Source organism: Ictidomys tridecemlineatus, chromosome 8, assembly GCF_052094955.1.
Source record: "Ictidomys tridecemlineatus isolate mIctTri1 chromosome 8, mIctTri1.hap1, whole genome shotgun sequence".
Lineage (NCBI taxonomy): Eukaryota > Metazoa > Chordata > Mammalia > Rodentia > Sciuridae > Ictidomys > Ictidomys tridecemlineatus.
Genome location: NC_135484.1, coordinates 146,490,602 through 146,503,030, shown reverse-complemented (window position 1 = coordinate 146,503,030; position 12,429 = coordinate 146,490,602). Strand labels below are relative to the sequence as shown.

General features: G+C 42.8%; 1 long non-coding RNA gene across 4 annotated transcripts in view; it reads left to right on the top strand.

The window, feature by feature from the left end:
- LOC110598534 (uncharacterized) overlaps positions 1-10,853 on the top strand; it is a 28,748-nt gene extending 17,895 nt beyond the window's left edge. For 2 of the 4 annotated variants that reach the window (XR_013425449.1, XR_002484380.3), the window contains 5 exons: positions 2,521-2,684; positions 7,215-7,314; positions 7,499-7,650; positions 9,438-9,526; positions 10,032-10,852. This is a non-coding gene — a long non-coding RNA (uncharacterized LOC110598534). Of the gene's footprint in view, positions 1-2,520; positions 2,685-7,214; positions 7,315-7,498; positions 7,651-9,437; positions 9,527-10,031 lie in introns of all 4 variants that reach the window. The other 2 variants (XR_013425448.1, XR_013425450.1) reach the window with 2 other exon arrangements.
- Positions 10,854-12,429: the final 1,576 nt, after the last annotated feature.

Sequence of the window (12,429 nt, the reverse complement as noted above, 5' to 3'; positions counted from 1 at the left end):
ACACTCAGCATTTCCTCATTCTGTGGGTGGCATTTTGTATGGCAGAGTTTATGCTGTAAATGAATTTATAGCTATTTTTCACTTTTAGCATATCATAATCATTTTTAATGACAAAAATATCCTTCCATGAATGGGCGGATTATTATTTACCCAAACAATCTCCCATAATTGGGCACTGTATTTTTCCTTCCAGTTTTAAACGATTCTGTAATTAACATTTTTGTGCATAAATCTCTTGTACATATTATATTTTTGTGTGGTTCACAGAGAGGATATTATTGATATTTTTGATACACGGAGCCAAATTGCTGTCTGCAAAGATGGTCCTAATTTACACCTCCACAGCAGGGCCTGAGCAAGCCTCAGACTTTGGCGAGTGTTTGAAAGTAGGCCTGAGAGGAGATTCCAAGGCTCTGCCCGAGGAGAAGGAGGCGGTGGCACCAGAAGTTGGAGTTCAACAGCGCTGGCCTTGAACGCCCCTGGTCTCTACCAGCTTAGAGGTGCAATGAAACACAAGCTGCCCACAGCCCAGGTGGAGTCTTGCTATCTCTAGCTGCACAGCCACTTGGGCCAGGTTGGGACCTGCTCCTGTCCTGCCAGGTGCCGAGCTCATCAGCAGGATAACGCAGCAGCTTCAATTTGACCAAGGAGGAGTTCAGTGCCTTCCCAAGACAACCCCACCTATCAAGAAGATATTCCCAAATTGTCTCTCCCGTGTGCCGTGTGTTGTGTGATGTGTGTGTGTGTTGTGTTTTGTATGTGTTGTGTGTGTTTTGTATTGTGTATGTGATGCATGATGTGTTGTGTTGTATGTGCAATGCATAGGGTGTGTGTGTGTGTGTGTGTGTGTGTGTGTGTGTGTGTGGTGGGAGTGGTAGCATAGGGGAAGGGGTCAGTTTGCAAACAGTTGCCATTAAGAAGAAATCCACTGATCAAACGAATTGACTCTGCCATGTTCCCAGGTTTTCTGAGCTTATTTGCTCGCTCTGGCACACTGCAAGGAGTTTAGGGCCCCATGCTGTGGCTGTTGCCAGCCTCTGGTGCTCCAGGATGAGAATTAAAAATGCATGATCCACCAAGTGTCCAACTTCATGTCTTGTAGGACCACAGTTTTAATGATCTAAGAAGAGACACTCTGCTTTCACTTCCCTAACTCTAGCAGGCACTCCGTCCAACACAGTCAGGAGTTCCATTTTTATTATTTGTCTCCACAATACCTACATTCACCTCTTTATATCTCCTGGCATTAAAAATAATAATAATAATAATAATAATCCCAAGTTTAGCAAGAAGAACGTGAGCTCTTTCCATCCCAGAGCACAGACCTGGCTGGGAGGGGCAGCAACGAAGCTACAGTTTATTTGCTGTGTCAAAATTATCTCCTTTGACAAAAAGAATGAGAATCCACTGAGACAGAGTCCAGGGCCTGTTCCTTGGGCATGTGAAAACTTTGATTTTAATTAACACTTTTTAGAATCAGATAAACCTAAATCGGCAGGCTGGCTCCATTTAATAGTTTATGAACTTGGCAGTATCTTCTCAATCTCAGTTGATTCATCTGTGAAATGGGGATAATGACATTGACCCTATAGGGTGGTTGGAAGGTTTAAGTGAGATAAATCATATAGATCACTCCGCACAAGGCTGGCCTGGGTGTTCCATAAATGTTAGCCCCAATTATTTTAATTGTTATTTCTTTATCATCACCATCATTATTTATTTGACTCATAGAATTTCTCACTTAACTTATCCTATAGGATGGGAAGAAAATATATATATATATCAGCAACCTGTTAATAAGAATGGCGCATTTGGTAGATTTCTTCTCCTTTGACTATTGTTTGGGAAACAGCTATCTCTTTCCGTGGCTTGCCCAGGAGTGTTTGATTATAGGATTAACTGATTCCCAAGTGGAGAGGGAAGAACATGGAGACACCAGAGAAAATATGTGTGAAGAAGAAAGGCATCTCAAATATAAATCAGTATCCCACTTGCAACAGCATCCTTCTAAACAGCTAGCACTGGATGTGCGGCTGAGAGCTTGCTGATACCACTTCACTGCCACGCACCCTCTCCCACAGTGCCTCCTGTAAAAACAATAAAATATTAATAACCGAAAAGGGCCTTCCTGAAGATGCAGCATGTTATGACAAGTATTAGCAACAATTCTGTAAGATGTAATTTGAGGCATGTATTTTTTTTTTTTTTTTAAAAAGCCTGCCCCAAATCTATGGCGTGCTTGATTCAATTCGGCTGCTGTGGGCTGACGTGTCTCCTTGAATTTTACCTTTCATTGCTCCAGTTCCCTTGCACAATTTCTCTTCCCCTTCCTCCCGTGATCAATTTCCCACTTGCAGCAAGCATACCATCTCTCCAGGGCTGGTTTCTCAGTACCCGGTAAAGCTTTCCATCTTTTTATTCTGTAATTCTGGGAGGTGGTGGCGGGGTAGGGAGCAAAAAGCCTTTAAAATCATCAAGTAATTGTTCTGTGTTTTTTTTTTTTTTTTAAATCCTCTTTAGTTCTTCTGGGTCCTGAATCATTTCAATAGACTGCCAACATGCACTTGGGCTTTCTATTCGTGTGATAAACCTACAGAGGATAGTAAACCCACTTGGTTGGAACCCAGGTTAGGCGTCTGATCTGGGGATTGCTGGCTTCACTATCACAAGTTCGGGAAACACAGGTGAGTGGTGGGAGGACAGAGTGAAGTCATCTCTTCCATGTGCCACCCCTTTTCCAGTCCCCAAGAAAGATCAGACAGTGCTTGCCTGTTGGTAGTGGTAAAATGGGCTCATTTTTATATCAAACTCTGTGTGAAATTAGAAGAAAATAATTGCAATTTTTATGAATGTGGGCAAAATATGATTTAAAAAAAAAAACATTTGGGGGCTGGGGATGTGGCTCAAGCGGTAGCGTGCTCGCCTGGCATGCATGCAGCCCGGGTTCGATCCTCAGCACCACATACAAACAAAGATGTTGTGTCCGCCGAAAACTAAAAAATAAACATTAAAAAAAAATTCTCTCTCTCTCTCTCTTACTCTTTCTTTTAAAAAAACCCCAACATTTGGCATGAGGGCTAAAATTCACCTTGTAGGTCGGGAACTTGGGAAAATGATGTGATGTGAAAAGAGAAGGTGTTTCAGACTCAGTCCTCACACAATGTGGTTTGACAGGAGAGAGCTCAGGCGCTCTGCATGAGTAGAAAACAAATTTGAGGGAACTGGTTGTTGCTTATTTGATGGCCATAAGTGGAACCTTTGGAGAGACAGTTTTGGAAATAGTAATAATATGTGTTAAGATTTGGGTATGAGTGTCCTCCCAAAGCTGCTGTGTTAATGCAGGAATATTCAGAGGGGAAATGAATGGACTGTGACAGCTGTCATCTAATCCGCCCATCCTATTTTGAATGGAGTAAACTGGAACTGTAGGCAGGTGGGGTGTGGCTGGAGGAAGTGGGTCACTAGGTACATACCCTGGAAGGGTGCATCTTTCCTGTGGCCCCTTCCCTTCTTGCTCTCCCTGCTTCCCAGCTGCCACGAACAGAGCAGCTTCCCGCCATCATAACCTTCCGCCATGATGTTCTGCCTCACCTTGGGCTTGGAGCAATGGAGTTGGCCTACCGTGGACTGAACCTCTGTAATCATGAACCAAAATAAACTCTTCCTCCTCTAAGTTGTCCCATTTGGTATTTTGGTCACAATGACAAAAAACTAACACACCACGTAACTCTTATGGAGTGGTTTCAGCCTCCTGGGGACAGTTTCTAAGACCTGTGTGTTAGCTCATTGAATGCTCCCAACACCACGCTGTGGCAAGGGTTCTGTGTGTACATGCGTGCATTTGTTGATGTGAAATTCATATAACCATTGGAAATGAGCAATTTAGTGGCATTTCATACTTTCAGGACATTGTGCATCCACTGCTTCTATCTAGTTCTAGAACACTTTTGTCAATCCGCAAAGGAAACAACGTATCTCTCATATTAGTTTCCTAGGGCTAGTGTAACAAAGTAACAGAAACTGGGAGGCCTAGCAGAAATCTATTGTATTGCAATTCTGAGTGCTGAAAGTCTGAAATCAAGGAATCCACAGGACCCTGCTCCCTCTGAGACTGAACCTTCCCTATGTCTTCCCAGTTTCTAGTGTGGCCAGCCATCCTTGTCGTCCTTGGCCTCCAGTGTGTCACTCCATTCTCTGCCTCCATCTCCAAGTGAGCATATGCATATTATCTTCCCAATGAGTCCAACTTTCCCCTTTTTTTAGGGACACCAGTCATATTGGATTAGGAAGCACCTTAATGACACAGTCTTGACTTGATTACCTCTGTAAAACCCTCTTTCCAAATTCAGTCTCATTCTCCGGTATTTGGGTCTGGGACTTCCACATATCTTTTCTGGAGAGCAGAATTTAACCTAGAACCTTCACGAAGCACTTAGTCCTCGTTCTTCTCCCCCACCTCCTGGCAACCACCAGTCTGCTTCCTGTTGCTATGGATTTACCAACTCTGGACATTTCGTATAAATGAAAGCATATAACAGATGACCTTTTGCATCTGAGCTTAATGGTTTTGAGGTTTATCCTTGATGTGGTGTGTATCAGTACTTCATTCCTTTTTATGGTTGAATACTATTGTCCTTATTTTCCAAATGAAGACACTGAGGCATATATATAGCTTAAACAGCATGTCTGAGGTCATACAATGAAGATATTTCAGAGGTTGAAATGGTGAAAGAAAGGTGGCCGTGGGACATCCAGAATGGTAGAGGATGTCCAAGGGCATTTGAAGGGCGGTGACTGATCCTCCATGTTAAGCTGTCCTCTGTTCCACACTGTGTAGGGACCTTCTTCATTCTTTCCAAGTCTTCAGATTCTTCCTCACTTTACTATTTTCTATTAAAGCATAGATTGAGGCAATAATTAAAGGGGGCATCTGGTGTGGAGATATGAATTTGGAGATGACTGAAAGACACAAGCCCCTGGGCAGCCATGAATTCATGGATGTCTGACTAAGCTATGTGCTAAGGGAAAGTAGGATTTGGGGGGTGGAGGGAGGGGGGTTTAGGACTTGGGGACAGGCTCACATAGCTTTGTGTCATCTGCTTGAGGTCACCCAGAAGCTCTTGTGTCTTGAAAGTAATCATATCCCCCTCGTGACTGAGAACCCACTGTATCTTTTTAACCTCCCCATAGACAAGTTGGTACCAAAGTGGCTTTGTGTCACAAGAGCCATTGTCATTGTTATTATGTCAGATGGTTTCCAGAACAGCACCAAGTTTTTTCTTCCTTCCTTCCTTCCTTCCTTCCTTCCTTCCTTCCTTCCTTCCTTCCTTCCTTCCTTCCTTCCTTCTTTCTTTCTTTCTTTTTCAGTACTAGGAATTGAACACAGGGGTAGTTTTCCAGCCGTTTTTATTTTTATTTTGAGATAGGGTCTTGCTAGGTTGTTGAGGCTGGCCTCAAACTTGTGATCCTTCTGCCTCTGGGATGACAGGTGTGTACCACGGTGCCCAGAAATCCAAAGGTTTTAAAACTCACACGAGCCAATTGCCAAGCCAGAAGGATGTGGTCCTTTACAATGGGAATGGAGGACTTTGGTGGGCTCGCTTCAGGAGATGGGGCGGGGGGCTGTTTCCCCTGGGCTGACACAGGGAGCCCCACAGAACAGTCCCTTGAAGCAGCAGGAATGCATTCTCTTGCAGTTCTGGCCAAGGCGTGGGCACAGTCGATTCCTTCCGAGGGCCTGGGGAGAGCATTTCACTTGCACATGGCCCGGGACAGTGAACTTCTGACCTGAGTTCCTGGTGGGAGAACTTGCCAATCCTCCCCCACCCCCCAGCAACGTGGGTACCAGCCAGTTGTGTGTGGCCCCAGCCTCAGCCTGTCTGAGATCACAGAGCCACCAGGACATGCAGTCATTGCCATCCGGCAGAAACAGGAGCTGTTTTGAGTTTCCCACATGTGAAGTGCATGCCGGAAACCGGCAGAACCCTCCCTCATGGAGTGTAGACACACTACCCAAGTGCTTTGCAGTCCCTACCCCAACAGAACAGGTCATCCATTGGAGAGTGCACAACTACAATCCCTGTGCAGTCAGCCCTCCTATCCACAGGCTCCATATCCATGGGCTTATTCAGCCTTGGGTTGAAAATATTGGAATCAAAAATCGTGACTGAATTAAACATGTACAAACTTTTTTCTTGCCATAAACAATACACCAACTATTTACATAACATTGACATTGTATTAGTGGAGATTCAAGGTATACAGGAAGATGTGCATAGGTTATGTGCAAATGGTATGCCATTTTATATTAGGGACTAAGCACCTGCAGATTTTGATATTTGTGGGGAGACCTAGAAGTAATCCCCGTCAGATACCTAGGAATGACTGTATTTACCTTTTTGAGTAGTAATGCTGGATTTCTTTTCTTTCTTTCTTTCTTTTTTTTTTCAAAAGAAAACCAAATCCTTTCAGCTGAAAAAGGATGCACTCTTAATGAAAAATTAAGTACTAAATAATCTTTTCTCAGGAATGTTGATGGTGGCTGTGAAACGTACCCAAATGCTTGTCCTACAAATGCTTGTTACTACTCTAGGAATTGCAATAACATAGCTGACCATAGGTAAACCCAGAAGACAAAAATCTTAAAAACCTAATTCAAAAATCAGTAACTATTAGAAGAAGAAAATCGTAGCTGGGGATGATGCCTTAACCTGTGCTGTTACATTTGTATGTCACTCTGGGAAGTGTTAGGTAAGATGGTTCTTCTCCTCCTTCTTTTTGGAAGTGGGAATTGAACCCAGCAGGGCTTAACCACTGAGCCATATCTTCAGCCCTTTTAAAATATATTTTATTTTGAGACAGGGTCTTGCTAAGTTGCCTAGGGCCTCACTAAATTACTGAGTCTGGCTTTGAACTTGCGATCCTCCTGCCTCAGCCTATGGGGTTATAGGTGTGCCCCTCACCTTGGGCCTGGAGCAATGGAGCAATGGAGCATCCTGTGCCCAGCAGGATAATTATTCTCCTAAGTTAATTTTGTTTTCACTTTTTCTTGGTCATACAAGGAAAGCAATAGTCATTAATGAGATGGGTCCATTAGCAGAAGAACTTCACGTGTAGATAGTTGAATGATGCAGTTTTACGTCAGTTTCTTCCAGAGAAACTTAGTGCCGGTTTGATTTTTTTTTTTTTTCTCTCTATCCAATCCACGAACTCAGGCAAAGCTTTTGGAAGTTCATTCTGTCGAAGATATTGCGTCTAATATTATCGTGATTTATAACTTCACTTTAAGACAACTCAACAGCAGAAACAGCAGAGGTACTGCAGATATAGATTTTGGTGGAGTGTTATTACTAAATTAAGAAATCTATGGAACAGAAATGTATTTGGAATTAGACGCAATGCGTTCATAGTTCGTAACTGCATCCAAACAAACTGTGAGAGTCTCCCAACAAAAAGGAAGCTATAGTTGACAGACATAAATATTTCTACTTATACACAGAGAAATTGAAAGGCAAAATATTTATGATGGAGACGATGCCGAGTTGAAACAGTGTGGCAGCCTGGCAGGATGTGCCTTTTATCTTCTCCGCATGTGCTCAGATTTAGAAATGTCTGAAAGGCTACTTTACCATCCAACCTAGGCATGCTATGGTATGTATTGGCCTTTTATTATTTTTTTTTAAAAAAATAAATGACTCCTCTAAATTTTTTTTTCCATTTTGCTCAAAATCCCTTGGAAATTCTTCATCAAGAAGAATTCAAGCTATGGTGAGCCAAAGACTTCAGCTCTTGATGTAATGTAATTATTACAAATGCCATTATTGAAAACGGAGTTTCTGCTTACAAAACCAGAAGAGGAACTGGAGAAATGAAAGGTTTTCAATGTGAGATTAAGTCATTAGGTTTTGTGATATCTTGACTTGTGGGAAGAAAACTTTGAAGAAGATTTTATGTGTTAATCGGATGTATTCTATATTAAAATAGGATGAAATTGTGAATCCCTGTGGTGTTTTAGCATCTAAATTTAGCAAAACATTTTTAGAAGCCCAAATAGAGATAACTTATTTGGTGAGTTTTATCTTATAAAATATTTGTCAAAGAAAGTTTCTCTGAATAAAGAAAAAAAAATGACAGAATCTGTGAAAAGATTTAGACTGAACTAGTAACATTCCAACAACAACAACAACAACAAATAGAACTGAGACCGTCCTTCAGTTATGACAATTAATTCTTAACTTATGAGGTATCTTACTTAACACCTGCAGAAAAAGATTTTCAATTTTTTTTTTAATTGAAAATACCATGGTCAGCTGAGAAGAGTCAGTGGAAGATGTCAATAATTTCAAATTTATAAAATATAAAACTCAACTTTGAAAAAGATTGCAGGCAAATGCATGATAAAAAAATTTACAAACATATATTAATATTCATTCTTTAGAAAAATATCAACAACTTGGTGTTAGGTAGAGATGTGACTCTCAAACTGATTACAACAATTAGGAACTAAAAATGATATTCTGCTTATTTTCCTTTTCAATGATCAGACAAATCAAATTAAATACAAAACTTCTGCTTTGATGTATGTACATTGATTGTTTTGTGACTTTTACTTTTGAAAATAACTTAACACATCAGCTATTTTATAGACCTATCATTATATAAACCAATTTGTCAACCTGTAAATGCATACTTCAAAAAATTATATATTTTATTCATTTTTTTCTCTCACTCTCAAAATTACCCGAATGTGGGTAATAAAGTATAGGCACACAGTTAAAGCACATGTCCATTTTGGGTGTTGCTTTTGAATCCCAGGGCCTTGGTATGGCTGGGAATGTGATTGACAGCTATCCATCAGCCCCGCCTCCAGAAGACAAGAAGAGAAGCGCATGCGCAAGACAGAGCCCTTTGTGGCTCTGGAGGAGTGTCCCTTGGGCTGCCTGGTTTCCGTCCCTCCTCCCCGCTCATTTGACCTCTCTCCCCACATCCTGTGGGTGACAGTGACTTCCATCTCTCACAAGTAGCGCTTCATTCAGTAAATAATCACTTAGAAAAAGTTTATTTTGATAATTGTATTTGCATTCATTATCTATCTTTAATGAGTCATTTTATTGTTTGCTTACATCGCAGTATATGATTCCTTTCAGGATAGGAGGAAAATGTAATTCTTTCAGGTACATATTACGCACAAACACACCCACTAACGAGATCATCAAGAGTCAAATAATTAGGTAATTAGTGTTTTAAATGCCTGTATCATGCAGAAATCCACGGTAGGTTGTGTTACAGGTGATTAACAAACTTAGGTGAGAATACATTATTAGCCCCTTTAATATAATAAAACATGGGTTTTTGCTATCAAAACATTCAGAATAGGATTAGATTGGGTGATGAAGACCACCTGAATCTGGTGAGTGGCTTTTTATTTTATCTTTTAGAGTTGCTGGGGATTGAATCCAGGCACGCAAGGCACGCCCTCTACCAACTGAGATACCCCCAGCCCCCAGTGAGTGGCATGGCTGGGAAGGTGAGTGACTTTTTTAAAAGCCAGGTACTGACCTAGGGCTGGGCATTCAACTCTGTGCACAGTAAACAGTTTTTGTCCTATAGAGCTTATCATTGGGAGGAGGGGAGGGGCCCAAATAAGTATGCAGTATGAAATGTGTCATGGGGAGCCGCATGCTAAGAAGGTACGTAAGCCAAGCAAGGGGGACGCAGATGTGTTAGAGCTTTTGCTCCCTGTGCCCAGTGACAGCTTGAGTCCGGGATGCTCCCTGTCTGGGGCTGCCTGATGCAGCTGGGCGGAGGACGCACATGGCATCCCTGAAGTTTGATCATTTCCAAGGCTGTAACTACAATGGCTCTCCCACACCTGGAAGCTAATGAGTAATGAGCGCCATTAAGGCCTATTTCAAATGTAAAAAACCTTGAGATAATGTACTAAATTTTCCAGAAGTTTGTTTTCTTAGTGCCTGCCGGAATACTACAGGATTTTCTTTAAGATCATTGCTGAATTCCTATCTTCGTCCCAGTGCCGGTGAAAACGAGGGTGGAAAATTTCCAGTGTTGCTGAAAACCGGACGAGACTTTGGATCAAGCTAGCTGCCTGCAGAACTTACCTGGACTGTGATTTAAGCTAGCTGCCTGCAGAACTTACCTGGACTGTGATTTACTTGGACTGTGAGTTAATCTATTGAGACACTGCTTTACCTGGACTGAGACAACAAACTGTAATCTATAACAAATTGTAACTCAGGTATCTTTGCTAACGGTGTCATTGCTGGTATAATTTTTCCAAGGGCTTCTTGCATGGAGCCATCAATTGGCTTGGTATTGTGGCATTTTGTATCCTCCCTTTCTGCTTGTAGCAGATTATTTATGGTGTTTGTGTTAAAACCACTATGGTCGTTATTTAAATTAAACAAAAGGGGGAAATGTTAGAATCTGTAAACAAGTCAGGATGGCGCCTGGCATTTTGCCAGAGGGAGTGGTTTGTGAGGTGGCGCCAGTGAGCCATTAAGTGTGGAGATTCCTCATTGGTTGACTGCTGTGCCTAGTTTATGTTAATTAAGATAAGCTGTGTGGAATGTATAAATACCCCTCCTGTCCTACAATAAAGGGCTCCCACTCCTGCTGTATCAATCTACACAAGTTGTTTGTCACCCCCCGGTTATTTTGCTGCAGCTGGACTGCGGCACAGATGGATGGAAGGGGTGCCATTTTATTTAGTTAGAAAAAAAAATCTTTGTGATAAGGTGCAGGTACCCAAATGAAATGAGAAAGGAAGTCACTGTCCAGGGAAGGCAGGCGAGACAAGGATGATAGAGGATGGGGCTGGAGAGCTTGAGGAAGAGAAGGGCCAGTGTGGCTGGTGTGGGGTGGGGAGGAGGGATGGAGAGAGGAGAGGAGAGGACCCAAGAGGCTGGGAGTTGGGGAGGTCTTGGAGGAGATGGTAGGTCAGAATCAGGACTTTTGAGCAGAGGAATGATATAATTCGACTTAACACTTGCAAAGGATCATTCCAGGTACAGGAAAGAGTGTGTGTGTATGTGTGTGTGTGTGTGTGTGTGAGAGAGAGAGAGAGAGAGAGAGAGAGAGAGAGGAAGAGAGAGAGAGAGAGAGAGCGCGAGCGCGCGCCAGAGAGCGAGCGTGCCAGCGCACGCTGGGGAACAGAGAGGGAGTCGAATGGGGAGAATTAGGAAGGCTCTTGGGTTCTGGATGTATTTGGAGCTAAGGTATCACGGCTCATGATGCACTGAAGGTGGGAGGAATGTGAGGTCTTTCTGCTTGGATATTAGGATGAGTGGAGCTGCCATTTTCTGAGCAGGGCAAGACAGGGACAGGATGGGGTTTGGCTGGGATGCACTGGGGTGAAAGCAGTTCGGTGTGGACTTGCTACACTACAGATGCCCCTGAGACACTGAGGGAAAGTAGTGGTTGATTACTTACCTCTCCGTACTCTGGTTTTTCATCAGTAGGTTGAAGCTTTTAAGATTACTCCATAATAGGATTGCCCTAGGGATTAGCCGAGTTAACAGGTTAAAGTGCTCTGTAGAGCTTATGGCACCCACTCAACATTATTACCGCGAACACCTTTGGTTAATTCACATTTTCTGAAAAAAAAAAAACCAAAAAACTCATATCTAAAAATACCAGCACTCGAGTGCACCAGAGCCAGTGGAATTAATGCTGGAAATGGCTTTTAATCTCCACTCATCCAAACCTCATGAGAAGACTGAGGAATGGTCAGGAAATCTCCAAGCATCAGAGTTTGATCCTGGGATTCTGGAAGCTTCTGCTCTTTTTTTTTATCACCTAGTCCTTCTTGTGCCCATTAGGTTTTACTCCCTGGGGTCTCAATTTTGAAGGGGGTTTGTTGAATGTCCCGGATGTTTTAATGTTTTGCAGAGCTCCTGGTAGGTTTCATCTTCAGAGAGCAGAGCAGGCAGGCCACGCCCAGAGAGCACACCTCTAGTGGAGGGTCACTCGGTGCCTTGTTTAGAGGGTGGGATGTGAGGAGGTGGCTTTACACTTTGTGACTTCCAGTTGACCAAGCCTTGGGAGCATGTGGCTGCTGGGGTGGGGGACGGAGCCCTGGTGAGCACTGTCTTTTGTAAATATATTACTTGGTCAAACATCTTCTGTCAAATGAACCTACTCAGCCCGAGGGAGTGGGGGGCAAGACAGAAGTCCCTGCTATGATGGGGGACAAGCAGTTTCTACTGCTCTTTGTGTTTTATGGACATCTAATGGGTTCCTTTTCTCCCATCTCCCCTATGTGCCCCCTTGCTCCCCTTCCCCAGCCTCAGGCTCAATGCTGCTCAGATCTTGCACATTCATCTAGAGGTGGGGATTCATGCATAATGTATCTTTGAGCCCTCGTGACATCTGCAGTTTCTGAAGGGGTTTTTGGTCTGAGGTTGCCGGCCT